Raw genomic sequence first — 20,066 nt, 5'->3', positions numbered from 1 at the left:
CCAGGGAACCAAATCTTGGCTGTAGCAAGGCTTAGTCACTTGAAGTTTCACTTGAAGGTGATTTGAAGTTTCTCCAAAAAATTCTGCATGAGATGTGATGCATGAGCGGGTGCATTGTCGTGATGAAACTGCCAATCACCATTGCCCATAGCTGTGGCTTTCTGAGTCATCCAAGTAGTTTCTGTGGAGGAATGTTCAAGATTAATGCAAAATTTGACATGGATTCGTTGCTCTACTTGCTCAGTCATTTTGAATGCAACAGCTACAGAGTACACATGCTGACTCAATGGTGTCCACTGACTAGTACAGTGAAGCCATCATTGTTCATGCATGTGCATTCCAGTTCCCTCCCCTTGGTTGCCAGGTCATGTCAATGTTGCACAAACCCTTCTCATTATATTAACAATGGCTAGATTTTTTCTGGACAGACTACATGCATCTATCTGTATTCTACCTCAATGTGAAGTTTTGTTTTCTTTTGTTTTTAATTAACACACCAACATGGTAACACACACAACAAAAAAGCAAAAGCTTCTCTTCCTGCCTACTCCTCTCTATTCAACCCAAAGTCTTTTATCCCTAAGTGTTATAAAGTTGAACTTAAATTCATGTAACACCTTCTCACATTAGAGAAGCTCTTATTAGTAAGGTGGCACACAAAGGATACAAAGGTCACATTAGTATGCACCAGTTTAAATTAATTACAAGATAATAACTGGTTTCAATAAAACAATGAAATTACTGGTTGTTTTTCCATAGGATCTCAGTTTGACTTTCTATTAAAATCTCTAGGCGGATTTTTGTCGTTGATACCTTCCTATGAGCTTTATCAATCTGTAATCCACTGTTTCATCTAGGAGCAAATAAATGTTATCTCAAAATAAAAAAGAGCAGTAACTCAAAGAGTAATGTTTTGTTTTTGTTTTAATTTTGAACAAAATATAAAGCCCTCTAGAATATGCTGTGTTTTAGATGTCTACACAATAAAAAGCTGGCTTGTAGTAACTCTGGGCATCAAGAAGAGGATATTTGGCCAATGTACTCTGATTTACTTAAGCATCTAATGTTATTTTTTATCCTTGCAGTCTGAAGAGTGGCAATGACCCTGCTCTAAATAAACAGGCAAACTCTTATCTGTGAGACAATTCAGAGCTGAACTGAGCAATAATTTTCATAAACACACCCTGACTAGAGACATATTATTACACTACTAATTGAAGTATTTCTTTAAAACTGCTGCTAGAGAGCCAATAAAATCTCTACTGAATTATACCCATGCTTGTTGAAAAATTACTTTCAATCAGAATGGCAATAGAGCTATTAATAATCTTTCAGAAGCTGCTTCATACTTACTGAGGTAACCAGGGAGCGCTGTGAAAAGAGGAGCTCAACTACTCCTACCCCCATTTCTTTACTATGACAGTGTAATTCGAGTCTCATTAATCTACAATGATAGCTTCCTATTGTCAATATGATTGGCAGAAATGGCTTTAGTCTAGGCTAGTATTAAAATGAGTGGTCTCACTCATTTCCAAAGAGCTTTATTTGCAGCACTGTAATATGTGCAAGTGAAAGCTTGACTTTTTCGTTTTTTAACTGAGAATTATATTTTATTTGGTCATTTTTGTTTATAACTGAAACTCTGGGAAATCAAAATTAATACCTTTGCTCATGAGCTTCTTATAGACGCTGGGAAAAGTTTCAACCTTGTGCTCCACACTGGTCCGTTGGGCTTTATACAAATGAACCTTTATGGGTCAGCTGCCACCCAATTTCACACAGATTCCCTTGCCCACAGTTTCACTGGGGAAAAACAAGTCCTCCAGGGTGGCGTCGTGCAAGGCTGTCAGACTGAGGATCCTGGGGCGCTTTTGCTTATTCTTTGTATGGCTTTTTTGAGTTGGCTTAGGCCACATTCTCCTCTGAGTGGTAAGGGCAACATGCTTCCCACCTAACTTTTTCTCCAACTTGCGTACCTGCAGAACTTGGGTTCTCTGTAAAGACTTCAGTTGTGGGACTGGAAGAAAGATTATAATAAATTTCCAGCTGCCACCAACTACAGCTCCCTTGGCCGTTGTAGCATTCAGCTCCTGTAGCTGGGCCTTTAAGTCCAAGTTCATCTCTAACTCCAGCAGAGCCCGGGAGATGCTGAACTTGAACTAGTCTAGCTTCTTGCTGTTGGGGTTTATGACCGTGGTGCTTCGAGCTGAACATGGCCTTCTGATTGGTGAGCGCTGGCCGAAGAAGAGGCCTCAGTCTCACGAGAGCTCGTCAAGCCTTGACCATCATTTATTAAAAGAAAAGACCTCTTATCAGTGCCCAAGGCAGAAATTTGGTATGGCATATGAACAGTCATTTAGCATTTGCTCATCATTCAGAAAGATCAAGTATTACAATATTTATTTTGAACTGCCCAAGTTGTATCCACAAAAGAGAGCCATCCATCTTTATCATTTAATATCTTTAGTTCCTAACATTGTTAACTGGCTATTGCTTACTACAGGCAGCCACTTTCTGAATTCTGAAGAAGTAATAATTTTTAATTTGATTTAGACATTTCTTAATATATCTTCATCATTTCTTTCTTTGAATTCAGTACATTCTTATTTTATGACTCCCATTTGTAAGCCCCTGCTGAATAAGCTGTAGTAACTGCAAGTTGTCTTCAAGTGAGAGGAAGCTCTGCTGCTTCATTGCTCAACACTGTAGGGGAAAGATTGGGTAGAAGAGTAGAATGATTTTTACTGAGTTATCTTCACACCTCAACTTTCAGACTCTCCATAGAATCTTTGCTTTCTCTAACAGTCTTGTGCCAAAGGAACAGTGAGGAAAGAAAGGGAAAGAATTTGTAAGCAAAGATTAAATTTCTAGTGACCATGTTACCAATTGAATTTTCTTAATCTATTTACACCTCCCTAAATTTTCCTCTTTCTGTGGAGGGCTGAAATTTTGTGCCAGGGAACTGCTACCTTTGATGTTAATAATTTATAGAAGTTGGCAATAGATAGAATCACTTTAAGTGTTACAGGAATCGCAGCTGTGAATAACTTAAATATCTATGAGGCTTGGGGAAAGAGAAGTAGCATTCCTATTATGTATTCAGAGTATCTTTATTTACAGTGCAGAATTAAATTTGCTGCCCTAAATCAAACCAGAAAATTGTGATGAATTTGGATTTCACTGTACTGACAAAATGGACAACATATGGATTTTAAAATTAAATAGATAAGAAAACTGATCAATATGGAGAGAAAAAAATAACAAGTACTTCATAAGACAAGGAGATGAAGATTATTATGGAAGATTGTGGTGAGATATATACATATATTAAAATGCAGTGAACTCCATTTTGTGAGATTGCTGGTTTCACAGAATCTATGTTTTATCAATATTTGCAGCTTTTATGGTAAAAACTCTAAACAAAGAAAAATAACACTTAACATTAATCATTTAGCTTCATTTCACTTTCAAAATATTCCTTTTAGTAATAGGTAAAGTCCTGTTTTCCAGGAATTAATGTTTTCTGTCCTTAAAAATTTAAGGTGGTATCTACAAGTATACGTATTCATTGCCCTATAACATAATGGCCAACTTTGTGCCACTAACACTCCTTGGAAACTCTCCTTTCTCTCCTTTCTGTATCAATCTGAATCCTGCCCAGGGGATCTAAGGAAGAGGCCTGAAAAATGCTCAGAATCTTTTCTATAATAACCCCAACCTAAAATAATTTTTGTTCCCTGATTTTCATACTTTTTTTACTCAAATAAATAGTTTGGTTTGGTGATTGAATATTAGTTCTGAGACCTTACTGCATAGGCTCAAATCAACAATTCCACCTCTTGGCTGTGTCACCCACTTTAAACAAATTACTTCACATCTCAGTGCCTCATGTCTTCATCTATAAGACAGGAATAATAATAGTACCTTTCAAAAGGATGATTTAGGGGTTAAATGAGATAAGAAGTTATATACGTAAAATTCTTAGAAAGGCGCATGGCACACAGAAAGCAAATAATAATAATAATATAAAAACAACTATGTTAGCAACAGTATACATTTGAGTGACTTTCTCTACTAGGCACATTTCTATGTCGATTATATGTATTAACATATTTAACTCCAGTGACAATCCTATGAAACAGACACTAGGATCTCTATGCAGGAACCCTTGATTCTACAGCATTCAAGTAGCAATATGTTGGCTGCTCTTGGTTATATTAGAAGGTCCTCTATAGTCTGGCCTTTGGTTTTTTCTTTTGTATCTTAACAACTTGAAGGTGAATTATTAATGTGACTTAACCTGTGATAATCCTTATGTATCTAGATTCAGATTTAGTTAGTTGACTAAGTTCCATGTGTAAGTTAATGTGTTCAGGAATGTCCTCATAGTCATTTATTATTATGTGTTAGGTACCAATTACTGTCCCAGGAAACTCTTCAAATAGTAAAATTAGAAACTGATCACCAGAGAAATCACATAATGTCCCTGAGTCACTGAGATGGCAGATAGTATAGTCAGGATTTTAACCTAGGATATTCTAGCCTTCACATCCCTGACATGTCTCAGGAAATGGATATTTAGGACATCTGCAAGGTATGACATTAGTTATAAAATACAAGCTTACTATTGCCAGGCAAAGGGAATGATTTTGCAACACAGGAGTTTTTGCGTATCAAAAAATTTTGTTCAAACAAATTTAACCTGAAAATACTTTTATTTGTTCATTTTTTGCTTTATTTTTCATGTATGTATTTATCACAAAAATCCCAAACAGTTTCTAAAATGCAGCTCACTACAAGTGTGCAAAGATCTCAAACTTGCATTATCGAGTAGAAGGCATGAGGGAAGCTAATTCCTGAAATGACAATTATTCACTCACCCTTATCTCCTCTCCCTAGAAAAATCCCACTAAACTTGTAGTGAAGTCATATAAAGGCATAAGTAAGATGATAGAGAGACTAAGAGAAAGGGAAACATAGAAAAGAAAAATAAAGGAAAACTGAAGAAGTCTGGTAAACAAATCCAAAATCTCATAAGACCTACCAAAAGCAATAAGATGCAAATCTACATTACAGAATCTTAAAGTCTCCAGCTTTTTAATTCCAGTCAGCAAGAAAATGGAAAGGTTAGATTACTATGTGAAAGACAACTAACCCACCTAGAACTACACACACTCACTCTCAGAAACATACATGCACTAATACACACTCTAATATATATGCTTCTGCTTGTGTGCAGAACACTACAGAAGTCTATCCTCTACTAAACAAAGAAGTAACAAAAAAAAAAAAACTAAAACCCCAAAAAACAAAAGACAAATAGAGTCTCCTCCTCTGGAATAAGAACAGGCTTATCAATCTGGCATTTAGGACTTCCCAAGTGAAGCTCACTTCTTGCCCAAACACTCAAAAGTGAAGTCCACTTCTCAGCAGTTGCTAAGTTATTAATTATTCATTTAATTTTGAATGTGAATTAATAAGATAAGGCACATAAGATATTTGGGGAATTCTAAGTAAAAGAGAAAAAGATAAATAGATAACATTATTTCCAAAGAAAGAAGTATGTGAAAAAAATACTTTTAATACAAGATACACTGTGGTAGAAGGAATTAGAGGAAAAGATTGCTTTTATTTTTATTTTTGAAATCTAAAAATAAAAATAAATATAAAAGTTAAAAAATATATGTAGACCATATTAGTGGCTATGTAAGCTTCACTATGAATTTCTTTAAACTGCTCTATGTTGGAAAATTTTTATCACAAAATGTTGGATAAATCAATAGATAAATTATAAGTTTCCCTCAAAGAGCTGAAAACACAGGAAAAGAAATAGAAACATTGTAAAAGGAGTAAAGAACTTGAAGAAATAATTCAGAAGCCCCAATATACAACTAAGAGATGTTTCAGAAAGCCCAGAGAAATTGGAATAAAGAATTTTTAAAAATATGTAAAAGTATTGTTTTCCAAATTAAGACATGTATTTCTAGATCAAAAGAGCTCATCCAGGACAATGAGTGAGGAAAATGTGCACTTAATTACAACACACAAAGTTCCAGAATTATAAGCATAAAGATTGCATATGTTGGGAGGGGTGGTTGAAAAAAAAATCTAGGAAATGCAGGCAGGGGAATGGACCAGAATAGCATGACTCTCAACAGCAATCCTGGCCACCAAGACAAGAAAGCAATTCCCTCAAAGCTCCCAAGAGGAGTTATTTTTACGTTAGAATTCTACTCACACCCAAACAATCAATCATGTATGAAGAAAGAATTCAGCTATTTTCAAATATGCAAGATTTCAAAAAATCACTTCCAACAAACCCTCTAGACAGTTGTTTGAAAATGCATGTCTTTTGCTCTGGCAAAATTAACAAACAAAGAATGAAGATCCAGACCAAAAATGGATTCAACCCAGGAAAGCATAAACGGAATCAAATCCCCAGGATGACTACAGTTCAGAAGGTTCCTATGAAGTTAGTCTTTGCAAAATTTGAGAATATATGAAAACAGAAAAGTGAAGTAAGGGAGGAAAATGGTATTAGAAAGTATTGCAAGTGAGAAAGTACAAAAATTGTGTAAAAGCCAATGCATCAGTTATGACTTGGTTCTACAGTGAATATTTATATGTAATTCAAGTCAAGCAAACATCATTTCTATCAACTTTATCTACCCCCAAATTACAAATATATAAAAAAGAATAGGAATGCAGTTAAAGGAAAGCACAAAGAGTACAAATATATGCATCTTACAAAGTACGGAAAAAATTATTTGATGGAATAAAAATTAAAGATACACGGTTATAAAAGGTAACCAACAGAGAAAAAAGGGGACAAGGAAGGAAGGAAGGAAAGAAGGAACGAAGGAAGGAAAAGAAAGAAAAAAATGATATGACTATTGTAATGGGGTTGCCAAGTGAAACATAGATTACGCAGTTAAATACGGTGTTTACGTAAAGAATTGTTTGGTATAAGTATGTTCCATGTTATCTTAGTCTGTTTGGGCTATTATAGCAGGATATTGTACACATGGTGGCTTATAAAGAGGGAAATCTATTTCTCATAGTTCTGGAGACTAGGAATCTCAAATCAACGTAGTGGCAGACTGCGTGGTGAGGGTCTGCTTCCTGGTCCTCCCATGGCAGATGGGGGTGCAGAGCTCTTTTGGCCTTTTTTATAAGAGCACTTATCCCATTCTTGAGGGCTACACCTTCATGACCTAACAACCCCCCTTAGGCCCCACCTTTAAATACCCTCACATTAGGGATTAGATTCCATCATATGAATTTGGGTGGACACATTCAGTCTATAGAACATGTAATATCTGAGACATACTTTTTGAAGACATTATATTTTTGTTTAGGAAATTCTTAAATTTGCTTAAAATTGTTTAATCAAATAAATTAAAACATTGTGGAAAGATAATATTTAGGAATATTGAAGTATCAGAAGAAAAAATTAAGAAGCTAATAATCCAGGTTCTGGGGATACACTTGGATGTAATACAGTTAGCTTAGTTACATGCCTGTTAGTTTAATAATAGTATAACCTTTAAAAAATAAGTAATTAGTGGGCCACACTTCAATTACTACATTAAAGAGAAGCAAAACTGAAATAATAAAGATGAGCAAAAAAGTCTTGATAGTAAAACTCTGAATAGTTGTATGTAGGGAAATACAAAAAATAGTAAGAATCACAAAATCACTACTCTGAGTATACTAACAGAGACAATTATTTTTTTTAATTAATTTATTTACTTTTTAAATACATTTGTCTCTGCCTTCCCCCCACCTCTTTCCCTTGCCCCTTCCCACCTTCCCTCCCTCAGCTCTTCCCCTTTGGTTTTGTCCATGAGTCCTTGCTATATGTTCCTTGACTTTCCCCTTCCCTTCCCTTTCCCTGCCCCCCCTCCTTCCCTCTTGTCTCTGTTGATTTCTTTTCCTTTCAGTGTTGCTGGTCATATTTGCCTTGCTTCTTTGCATTGTTGGTTAGGTTCCGCTTATAGGTGAGATCATATGGTATTTGTCTTTCGCCCCCTGGCTTATTTCGCTTAGCATGATGCTCTCCAGTTCCATCCATGCTGTCGCAAAGTTTAGTACTTCTTTTTTTCTTTCTGCTGCGTAGTATTCCATTGTGTATATGTACCATATCTTTTTGATCCAGTCATTTACTGATGGGCATTTAGGTTGCTTCCAACACTTGGCTATTGTAAATTGTGCTGCTATGAACATTGGGGTGCATAGGTTCTTTTGTATTGGCGTTTTGGTGTTCTCAGGGTATAGTCCCAGCAGGGGAATCGCTGGATCAAAAGGCAGTTCCATTTTCAGCTTTCTGAGGAAATTCCACACTGCTTTCCATAGTGGTTGCACCAGTCTGCATTCCCACCAACAGTGGACTAGGGTTCCCTTTTCTCCACAGCCTTGCCAGCACCTGTTGTTTGTGGATCTGTTTATGATGGCCATTCTGACCGGTGTGAGGTGGTACCTCATGGTGGTTTTGATCTGCATTTCTCTGATGGCTAGTGATGCAGAGCATCCTTTCAAATGCCTCTGGGCCCCTAACAGAGACAATTATGATATGGGACATAGAACTAAAGCAAAAAGGTAGCTGCCAAATTTAGACAAGTATAAATTTAAGACCAAGAAAAAAAAAAAAGTATTCCCTGAGTTGTATGCTAACCATTTACCATGCTACTAGCAAGGATAAAACAGGAAGCTGCATGCTAACCATTTACCATAAAACAAGGATAAACATGATCATAATGAGTTGGACTGCTTGTAATTAGCATACAATTTCCTTTGTTTGGTGTGGGTTCAGTTGGTCACTCTGTAATCTGCCTGTATCTTTACATAGCCCTGAGTCAGCATCTTGATGTCTGGGATCCACAAATCAGGGAGGAGGTGTCCTTTCAGAGACTATCTTTATCAAAGCTATGTTTGAGCTATTTATAGGTGGGAGATATTAGGAAACATCTTGTTCTAGTTTCATTAATAACCTAATAAAAAGAATATCCTCAGAGAGAAAGTGTCTGACAATGCTTTGTGCAGTCTAAGGTCTTAGAGTCTGGGAGGAAAAGTTGGAAAAAAATCATTGCAAAACCTGCTTATAGTTTAGAAATAATTGGATTAAGTTGTTAAACACAAGAATAGCTGTTCTTAGTGACATAAATTCTAATGAATTTCAAATCTAGTTTTGGCATGTTCTTCATCCTTATAATACATCATTAATTTGGGATGAAAAAAGCCACTTTGTGCAAGGTAAGAACTACATATTTGTAGATGCCCTTCCTTCTTTTCATGGCCTGATTGGACAACAGATGACCAGATTAAAATTGGCAATGTAAATGTCACTGAAATTGAGGAGTGTTCTAGAAAAAAATGAACAGTAGCTGTACTATCAACTTTATGTTCCCTTCGGATTACTCCAGATTTATTCCTAAATGAGCTAATTTATAATTAATGCTGCACATCTAGAATGTGAAATGACAGTATTTCAAGATCTTGCTATAAAACGCAAGGGCCAGATCAATCTAACTTCCTTACCCACAGGGCAGATGATAGGACATTAGAGGCAAGTTTACATTATTTCCGCGCAATATTGGTGAAAAGTAAGAAAGACATTTTAAGGAGAAGTAGTTAAGAAAACATACCCGCATGCCTTTAAAAAGAAAATTCTGCAACGTAAAATTTAACAATATTAGCCCCAGAGGAAGTCTTCTCTTGCAATATATTATTTGTCTAAAGACAAGTTAAAAAAAATAGCTGCAATTTTATTTTCTCACTGAGATAAAACAAAATCATGTGCATATTAAATAAGACAAACTTTAAAGGGCAACTATGGAGCCACTTTGAAAAAGAGTTTGGCAGTTTTTTAATAAAATTAAATATAAACTTTCTGTATGACTCAGTAACTCCTCTCTTAGTTGTTTACCTAAAAGAAATGAAAATATATTTCACACAAAGACTTGTATGAAAAAGTTTATAGCAGCATTGCTAATAATTGAAATAAGAACTTGAAACAATCTAAATATCCTTCAATGGGTGAATGGATATACTCTGGAACACTTACAAAGTGGAATATTATTTAGCAATAAAAAGAGAAAAGACTATCCACTCAACTCACACATGAGTGACTCTCAAATACATTATATTAAATGAAAGAATCCAGTTTCAAAAGGATACATACTCTATGACTCGATAACAGAACTTTTCTGTATTCTGTCTATGCTGGTTGTTATAAGAGTCTATTGACATGTAAGAACTCATATAACTGTACACTAAAAAAGTGAAACTTGTTGCATGTAAATTTTGCAAAAATAACATACAAAAACAATGTATATCAAGGTGAAATGAAAAGGAGCATGCTGCACAGATTTCAAAGGAAATAACACACTGCAACACTCAATGCTGGCTAGGATGTTGAAATATGGGGAGATAGAAATATGAAACGCCTTTAAGATCATGTTTAGGTAAATCCAACAAAAATTAATCTCAACCCAAGGAAACACAGCTGATCTTAACCTGAGATAAATATGGGTCCCTACCCATATATACATGTATGTATGAAACCTCCTACTGGTTACTAAATGCTCTAAAACAGAAAACCCAGGGAACCAATGGCTCCAATCAGAAGGAAGCATGGCTTACGCATTGCCCAGTTTGTGGGAGATGTTCATGGAGATGCTTTCTAAAATGTTGCTAAAATCCTGAAAGCAAACCATCACCCATAGAAAATAAAAAATAGAAAAGCCTATTTTAGTTAGAAAGCACTCTACACAGGACACGGTGCTTAACAGACTTTCTATTCAGAACACTACTCAGAAGTGAAAGGGCACACCAAATGATTAGCCGCTCTTTACGAACATCCCAGAGAAGGGCGAGGAGAGTGTGGAGCAGTTGACAGTCAATATAGTGAATAGTTAATGTAATAATTTAGGAAAAAAGAATTATATCTTTAGCACCTGGGGAAATAATGGTCTTAACAGAAGGAAACTTCTTTTTTGAGACTGATATCTCTGCAAGATATGTGCAAATGTCAAGGGGCAGGGATTGAAGCGGGTACCTTATTTTCCCAAGGAAAGGGGAAGCTAATCGTTATGATATGTGGGAGAGAAATCTGATATATTTCAAAACGGAATAATGTGAGATGGAGGTAGACTACGAGAACATGTTTAAGCCGTTCATGGAGACGGAGTTAGGGAAGAAAGCATTATTTCATCGTTATATGGCAGAAGAAGAAATTTAAAGAGAAACAATGTGTAGGTGTGTAAAAACTGAGGTATTATCTTGTGGAAGAAATGCAAAACTACCACCAACACTATCTCTATCCACAGCTTCCTTGTGCACGCAAGAGTTTCTCCTACAAAATATGCACCACAACTCACAAATACATAACACACTGAAAGGCAGAAGAGACCAGGTCTCCCCGCAAGTTAACACAAGGTTAAACAGAGTTGGTCTGTGGCAGCTGGGCTACAGCTGATATTTGAGTTACCTAAATATGTGAATGGTCTCCAAATGCTTTCCAAAAAAATCAATAAATAAATGAACTGCTACAACATTTCTGTAAATTACTTTCTGCAGCTGTCCCGATGGATTGCAGGAAGCGAAACAAATAACCTCAGTCTTGTGGAAGGTGAAGGTGGATGGAGGTGCTTTTCCAGGGTAAATTTCACATAGAAGATTGTCCTGTTCCATTTAAAAATACTTTTCGTCAAGAATAGTTCTGTTTCACCAGCACACCACTGCATGTCTCTAGCTACAACTTGAGAGTTAAGAGGATTTTTTTTTTTGGCTTGTTGCTTTGCTCAGAGTATTAATCTGTGTTTTTAGTTTATATCGTTTGCCCTTTTCATATTATGTTGCCTCATTTGATACTAACAAGAATCAAAATAAATTAGTAGAGCAGGCCTTCTTATTACCAATTAAAATATGAGAAAATCGAGGGTCAAGTATCAATGTGTGCAGAATCACACTGCTTGTAATTAGTAGAGGCACAAATTAAATTCAAAGGGTTTTTTTTCTTTATTGTGGCTGTTTTGTTTTATTCAAATCAAGATAACATTAAGTTATCACAACAAGCTGGAAAAACTTAGAAAATAAGTTCAAAAGAGAAATCTGAAGTTTCCAAAGTGAAAATATTGGGTGAGGGGTTAACAATAATTTCAGATATAAGAATAGCAGCATATCTTATTCAAATAGATCCAGGGTATGAAAAAGAGAATAACATAACACATATAGTATTACATTCTTGAGTTAACAATAAATAATTGCAAGGAAAAATTATTGCTTTCAAATAAGGAAAAATACTTCCTTTGCATCTTCAGTGAGCATGTGCATGTGAATATGTGAGTGTGTGTGTGTTTTGTTGTCGTTGCTGTTTATTTAATATTTCAAAGATTTTTTGGGGGAGACAGTTTTAGGTTCACAGCAAAACTGAGAAGGAGGTACAGAGATTTCTCACTTACCCCCTGTCCCTACACATGCATAGCCACCACTGTTACTAACCGTCCCCACCACAGTTCATTTGTTGGAAAGGATGAACCTACGTCGACAAATTATAATGTAAAGTCCATAGTTTGCCTTAGGGTTCACTCTTGGTGGTATACATCCTGTGGGTTTGGACAAATGTATAACACCATGTGTCCATCATCACACTATCATACTTTTACTTCCCTGTAAATCTGCTCTACTCTGCCTATTCCTTTCTTCTCTTAATCTCAGATCTTTTTACTGTCTCCATGGTTTTCTTTTCAGAACATCATTTGGCTGGAATCTATAGCATATAGACTTTTCATAATATTTTTCTTTATTTAGTCATATGAATTAAAGACTCATCCATGTCTTTTCTTAGCTTGATAACATTTCTTTTTAGTGCTGAATAATATTCCACTGTCTGGATGTACCATAGTTTGTTTATCTCCTACTGAAGGATATCTTGGTTCCTTCCAAGATTTTTCAGTTATGAGTTAAGGTACTATAATTATGGGCAGGTTTTCATCTGGACATAAGTTTGTAAATACCAAGGAGTGTGATTGCTGGGTTGCATGGTAAGATTATGTTTAAAAAAATTGCCAAATTATATTCCAGAGTGCACTGTGCATTCCCAGAAGCAATGAATATGAGTTCTTCTTGCTCAACATCCTAGCCAGCATTGGGTGTTACAGTGTTTAATTATACATTTTGACTAATCTAATAGGTGTGTATTTTGGATACAGTTCTTTATCAGATATGTCTTCTTGCCAACCTAGCATTGGGTGTTACGGTACTTTTAAATTAATAGGTGTGTATTTTGGATACAGTTCTTTATCAGATATGTCCCTTTTTGTTGCTTGTGTTCTCATTGTCTTGATATTGCCTTTCACATAGAAATTTTTAATTTTGATAACATCCAGCTTATCCATTATGCCCTTCATGGATCATGTTTAGTGTTGTATCTAAAATAGTCATTGTACTACCCAAAGTCATCTATGTTTTTTTTTTCCTGTTTATCTTCTAGTTTTGTAGCTTTGCATTTTATATTTAGATCTGTGATCCATTTTAAGTAATTTGATTGGTTTCATGTATATGTGTTTCTTCTGTATGCCTGAAAACATGCACACTTTTGTATCTGCTAGTTTTTTATCATGATGGTGTTTGAGTTAATTTAGAGATGGTTTGGGTTTGAGATTTGTTGTTGCTATAGTCATTCTCATAGCACCACCCTCATCAAATCCTTCTAGCATCACTTTTGATTTAAGGTGGAAGCAAGGTTGCAAGAGTTTGTCTTACGTTTGTTTTACTCCTACCTTTAAAAATTCTCCTTTCACTGTGCCTTAGTTTTTGACTGTCTTTGCATTCTTGAACTCTTCTGACAGCATTCACTATTATTTGTGACTTGATGCTGTTAGGCTGGTGATGATGGTTTGTTTGGGGGAGGATACAATTCTATTGCGTTAATTAAGCCTCAGTATTAAGCAGGCAACGTGTCTTTGTTTGTCAAGACTGCGATCACAGTTCTTCTAACCCTCCTTTAGTTGTATTTCTGTTCCTTGCATATGTGTCTTGCCCTCTCCTCCCCTCTACCCCTAAAATGGGTTTCCGTGTTTTGTTTTATTTTTTTGTTTTTCCTTTTTTTCCCATTACCTTCACCCAGCTTCATTGGCTTTCCATGAATACTCTAAATGTGACAGTGTTTGATAGCTTTCCTCAAGTACAGATTGACTTTTGATCTGTAAGAGAGACTGGGGAGAGGGATTTAGATGATTTCATTTCCCTCCCATAGCTGTTGCTTTTCCCCTCATCCAGGTCTCCTAAGAAGGGACACTTTATCACAATTTTAGGCAATTGGGTTTTATGAAGAAAAAACTTAAAAGAGGATAATGAACTCCTCTTAGGTCTACAGTCCCCAGTGCTCCATTCTTTCATCCACTTACTCTTGGCCTCCACCAATTGGTTAAATTCTCTAGCTCTCTCCCCCTCTCTCTTTTATTTTTTTCTACTACTGTGTAGCTACATCAGCTTCAAGGCTGACACTGCTTCTTTCCCAGCTGATATCTGCATTTCTTCTGATTTCAGGCCTCTTCATTGCACTATGACCCCAACTCTCTGATGGACTAAAAAAACTTCATAAACTTGCAGCTTGTCCAGCTACATTTTACGAAGTGTGGAAGTGATGCTACTGCCAGTTGTCTGCATCCCTAGGGCAACCAGAAGTATACTTCAATTCTTTTATATTTTGATTTTTAATTTTAAACAATTTCCTAATGACTAAAAATGCCAACTGATTTAACTAAATTAAGCAAAACTGTAATAATATCAACTTCTCCCTTCTGGAAATGTCAATATTCCAGTATAAACAATCTCAAGAATGATATTTTGTTACAATACACATTTTAAAAAATATCCTGATGAGCAGCACTAAGAGAGAAGATAGTATACTTTGCAGTTTAACAAGTTATATTTTTCCCTACCAATTTATTTGGTGTACTCTCTTATAAATCTAGGACATATTCCTTAATCTCCATAACTCTGTTCTTACCAGTCCTTCTGGTTATAACTCAGCTTTCAAGTATACTTTATTCTACTGAGACTGAAATCTTTTACACTACCTGTATTAAAAATTGTCGTAAAATATCCAAAACACAGCCACCTGTATTTTCAGTCAGGAGTGACAAAAATACTCTAGACATAGTTTATAATTTTGTCTCTATCAAGATAAAAGAAAATGAAATTAAAGCAATTCAATGAACTTTGTATTCTTTGTCACTAAATCCATAATTACTTTCTATTTCTCTTCTTAATATTTACTTCTGCCCATCATGCAGGTCTTCAATTTTCTTCAGCCTTTATCATTTTCCCTTTGTTATACCTAGTAGGAATATTATGTCAGTCATTTAGATGTTAGAGAAAATTAATTTCAAAGAAGACCATTGTTTCCCTTTTGGTTATGTAGACATCCCTGGAGCCATACCAGGCCTACATACCCTGAGGATGAATGTCTTAATTCTTTTGTCCAACAATAGTTTAGGGACTATCATTAAAGAAAAAGCTCATAGAAGATGAGCTTTGTAATAGTTGAATGTCAGCTCATTACTGAAAACTGCTAAGGGTTTGTGAATGAGCCCAGTGTCATTATTTTTTATGGATTTTTTTCAAGATCTGAATCATGTTATTTCTTAATTCAACAAATATTGTGTCAAGAACTGGCCCTTCATTAAGAATGTTGTAGTGATTATGATGAACAAGGTCCCTACTGTTTTTTTTTGTTGTTGTTGTTGTTTTCAAGAGTAGCAAGAAAATAGATCTTACATAAGTAAATGAATATCCAAGATAATTTAAAATACTGGTGATTACGATATTGACATCATTTGCTCAGCTCCCACCCCAAAATTAATGTAATAAATTGCCTCTGGGAAAGACTCAGGGAAAAGCTTGGCTACTTCACAGAAAACAATCAAGAAAGTACTTTCTATGAAGTTGCCAATGGCAATGAGCCTGCATAATCAGAGAGAGCACCAAGTAGTCCAACAGAAAAGAGTCTTCCTTTCTTCCTTTTTCTCCAGGGACAGCAAAAGCAAAAATCCTTTGAGAATAAACTCAATGTAGTAGAGAAACAAGGACCAAGCCAACGTGAATCCTGGGAAGAATAGAATGACATATGTACGGGGAGCAAAGCAAGGGGAAAGATCTTTTAAGATTTTATAAATCAAGATAAGATCTTTGGATTTTTATTTTCTAAGAAGAAAGATGACAAACCATTGGAAGCCTTTAATTAGGGAAATAGCATAATTTCATTTACATTTTAAACTATCACCCAGGTTACCTTACGAAAATTATTTGGCAGATAAGAGAATTGGAAACAAGATCAGTTAGAAAAAGATGATGGCATGAACTTAGATAATAGAATGGAAACCAAAGAAAAAAGAGGTCTGAGATATATTCAAAATCTGTCATAAGATGGATTTAGTAGCTTTGGAGTCAAATATATATTGACTTAAATTTTCTTTAACAATTGCCTAGGTGTGGAACTTTGACCAGGTAATTTAATTTCTGATATTCTATTCAGGCAAATGAGCAGTTATGAATAGTACCAACATGTGACAACATGTGATAAATTGTAAAAATGATGACAAATTTTTTCTCATCCCTATACCTATATTCTTTGTAGAGTACCCGGAGGCGGTCTGGCTCCCTCACTCAGATGCGTGGGTAACTGGAGGGAGCAACTCCTCACACCTTGAAAGGGTCTGATAAAGCAGTGTTCCCACAGCCGTAAGCCTGGGTCTCATGGCCTTGAGCCCAGGTGCGATAAACTGCCCTGTAGCCTTGAGTAGGCTCGCATGAGCAGCTCAAGATAGTTACTTCATTTTCTGGCCTGTAGCCTGTTTTGTTGAGGGCTAGTATTTAAGGAATAGGAGATTTGGACAAAGTGGGGAGCCGGGCGCCGACTTGGACATGGGCTTTGTGGCCTGTGTCACTCCTTCTACGTGGACTTGTGGTCTGTCTGTGGCGTGGACATGAGCTTTATGGCCGGTGAGATTTCCCCAGACCCGGCCTTGTGCTTGTGTGACTCTCCCAAATAAAGGCATGTCAAGCATCCCCAAGGCTCCACACATCTTCTTCCATCTACCTGAACCCCAAGCAGACCAGCCCAGCCTAGAGAGGTTGCAACACATTCTTGTTAATGTGATTATGCAGGTCTTCCTATCAAGAGGTGGAATCTGTTAATTCACTCCTTAAATCCATGTTGGGCATGTCAATTCCATTGGCCAGTGGAATATCAGCATTATGATGCAAGCAGAAACTTAAAAGTTGTTTCACAGTAAGGTTTTTCCTCTATGTATGCTTTTTGTGTTCCTGCCACGATGTGACAAAGCCCTGGCAAACATGTTCTTTGATGGGCAACATGTGACCCACTCATGTCTGTCTCACAGCCTACAGCCAATTAATCCCAACTGAAAGGCCTTTCGATTGTCTGGCAGGTGACTGTATTTACATAAGTGACTTTGGTTGAGACCAACAAAGCAAACCAGCTTGGGCCAGCCTAAATTTCTAACCCACAGAAACATGAGTAAAATGATTGTCTCAGACTTTGGGGTAGTTTGTTATAAAGCAATAGGTAAAATATATAAAGTCAGTGAAAATTAGAGCTAAAGAGTATTAAACACTAATTAGAGTTTGTGAATGGAAACACTGGAAGTGTAAAATTCTCCCTGATGATTTACAAGATGCATTAGAAGCTGACAATAATGAGAAGGATCAAGTCAAGAAGCATGTATAAAGGACTCATGGACAAAGCCAAAGTGGGGAAAGACTGAGGGTGGGAGGTGGGAGAGAGGGTAGAGGGAAGTGGTGGCTGGAAGATGGAGACAAATGTACTTGAACAATAAAAATATTTTAAAAATTAAGGAAAAAAGTTGACAGTAAATCATTATTTTTGGTTTGAAAGTCAAGGGAAATAGCTCACCTTAATTATAACAGAAAAAATAAACAGTATTCTTATCTTGAAGGAATTTATATGCCATACTAAGGATACTGAAAAATATATTTTTGGTGCCAGTGGTTTATAAAAACCAACATATAATCAAGTCAATTGGGGTTCTTACTTATTTGTTTGGTTATTTGTTTATTATTGTTGTTCAAGTAGAGTTTTCTCCATTTTGCTGCCACCACTTCCCTCTAACCCTCTCACCTCTACCTCCCACCCTTACAGTTCCTATCTCACAGCCACTGATTTTGGAATTTTGGGGTAGTGAAAATTGTAGACACATATTCTGGAATGTCAACTTAGAAATTTACTAGAAAGTTTATCACTGTGACAATTTAAATTTATAAAAAAATCATTTTAAATTTCAATTTATTCTTCTTAAAAATTTTCCAGTCCTCTTTCCATTTGCAGAAGGAAAGATCTGTGTTTGGCATGAAAACTTTTATGGACTTCTCTGGAGTAGTAGCTCTCATAAGTAAAATTGTACTTCTCATAAAAATATAATCCAAATTCCCAAATTCCAGAAAACCAACTCATAAAATATCTTTCATAATAGAAGTATTAATTATGTATGTATGTGCAATTCTTATATATTTTATATATATATTAGAAACAGAAAAAAATTGTCTTGGCTTCTAGATCTAGGTATTACCTATTGTTTTGGCTTAATCAAATCATTCATCTGCTCTGCCCCTCTGTTTTCACTGTAAAATGAGAGTGTTGAATTAGGGTCTCTAAGGTACCTTTTGATTCTAAGATTTTATGATTTATGACCCAGGGCCCTATTTTCAATTTCATATAATCTGATATATACTAATCATTTAATGTAATCCTGCCACTACTCTCATAAGTATTTCTTGTTTGCTTATGTAATTATGTACACATAAGAGGGCTAATTCATTAAGCCACAATCCACTTTGTGGATATAAGTAGTGAATGGCCCCAGACATAAACTTATCCCATCTATTCAATTCAAGCTTCTTGAAATCAATATTATGTGGTTACCTGTCAGGAAATTGCAACCGTGACTGATCACCACAGGTGCGTCTTCAACCTTGTTATCGATTTGCCGTCTTTGATGCATAAAATATATCATGATTTTCAGTTAATGTTATTCAGTTATGTTTGATTGCTTCAATATTTGAAGGGTTTCATTATTGATTTATTTTAATAGCAATCATATTAAGCATCCAATCCATGCTATTCCATTCCATTTTTTTTTTTTTTAGAACATGTGTATATATTTCTTGCATTCAGTTTCTTAAACTATTCTTATATTGGAACAAAATGCTACACCACTTCTATTCATATATAACACTGATTATTTTATTGTTTTGTGTTATTTAAAAAAAGATAAACATTAAATTACACTGAGGAGAGGAGAATTATGGTATAATACCAAAAAACTGAGGTAGACTTCTTAAAGAATGTGATCTCTAAAAGTGGTAACAGATTAGCTCTACACTGAGGCAGAAAAGGAGACCTATTTCTGGATCTGACTTGAAGGATCCAAAAATTTTAATCAAAATAATATAATCACTTTAACAGTTTAGTTCACAACTTGGAATCCTCTTTACTAATGTAATTTTGAACATGAATACATCTAAAAGCTCCAAAGCTCCCCTTGGTTTCTCCTGGTGATGCACCCTCTGTTTCCTGTGCCTGAGTTCAGGATCTGACTCAGAATCTCTAGGATAAGAACTGGAACTGTTGTGTTTTTAAGAAGATCCACAGAAGGTTCAAATTTTCAACGGAGTTGGAGAACCACTAATTTGAACTAATTATTACCAACAAGTTAGAGAAAAATGATTCATGAAAGGCTGGATTCTGGGATTAAATAAAAATAGAGCTCTTTATTAATATAGCAACTTTCCATGGTGTGCTTCAGAGGAGTGAATACAGCTTTAAAAATCCAAACCACAGCAAGACAATATTAAATAGGAGTTTAAATGAATAATTGAAATGCAACCAGAGGCAGGTAATGAATATGAAAGAAAATAGACATTGTTAAGAAGTAAATAATATGAGTTGGTAAAGAAAAAAGAAGGCAATTTTTTGTTAAAAGTTAAAAATAAACATATAAGCCCATACAAATGATCAATGT

General features: G+C 35.6%; 1 pseudogene; it reads right to left on the bottom strand.

Annotated features, from left to right (window-relative positions):
• Window positions 1-1,628: 1,628 nt before the first annotated feature.
• Window positions 1,629-9,650, bottom strand: LOC129078817 (40S ribosomal protein S7-like; annotated as a pseudogene).
• Between the last annotated feature and the right edge of the window lie 10,416 nt (window positions 9,651-20,066).

This window comes from Pteronotus mesoamericanus, unplaced genomic scaffold, assembly GCF_021234165.1.
Source record: "Pteronotus mesoamericanus isolate MK-2021 breed Mesoamerican mustached bat unplaced genomic scaffold, CSHL_Meso_final contig_74, whole genome shotgun sequence".
Lineage (NCBI taxonomy): Eukaryota > Metazoa > Chordata > Mammalia > Chiroptera > Mormoopidae > Pteronotus > Pteronotus mesoamericanus.
Note: the sequence above shows the minus strand (reverse complement) of the source record. Positions and strands in the feature narration are given on the sequence as shown.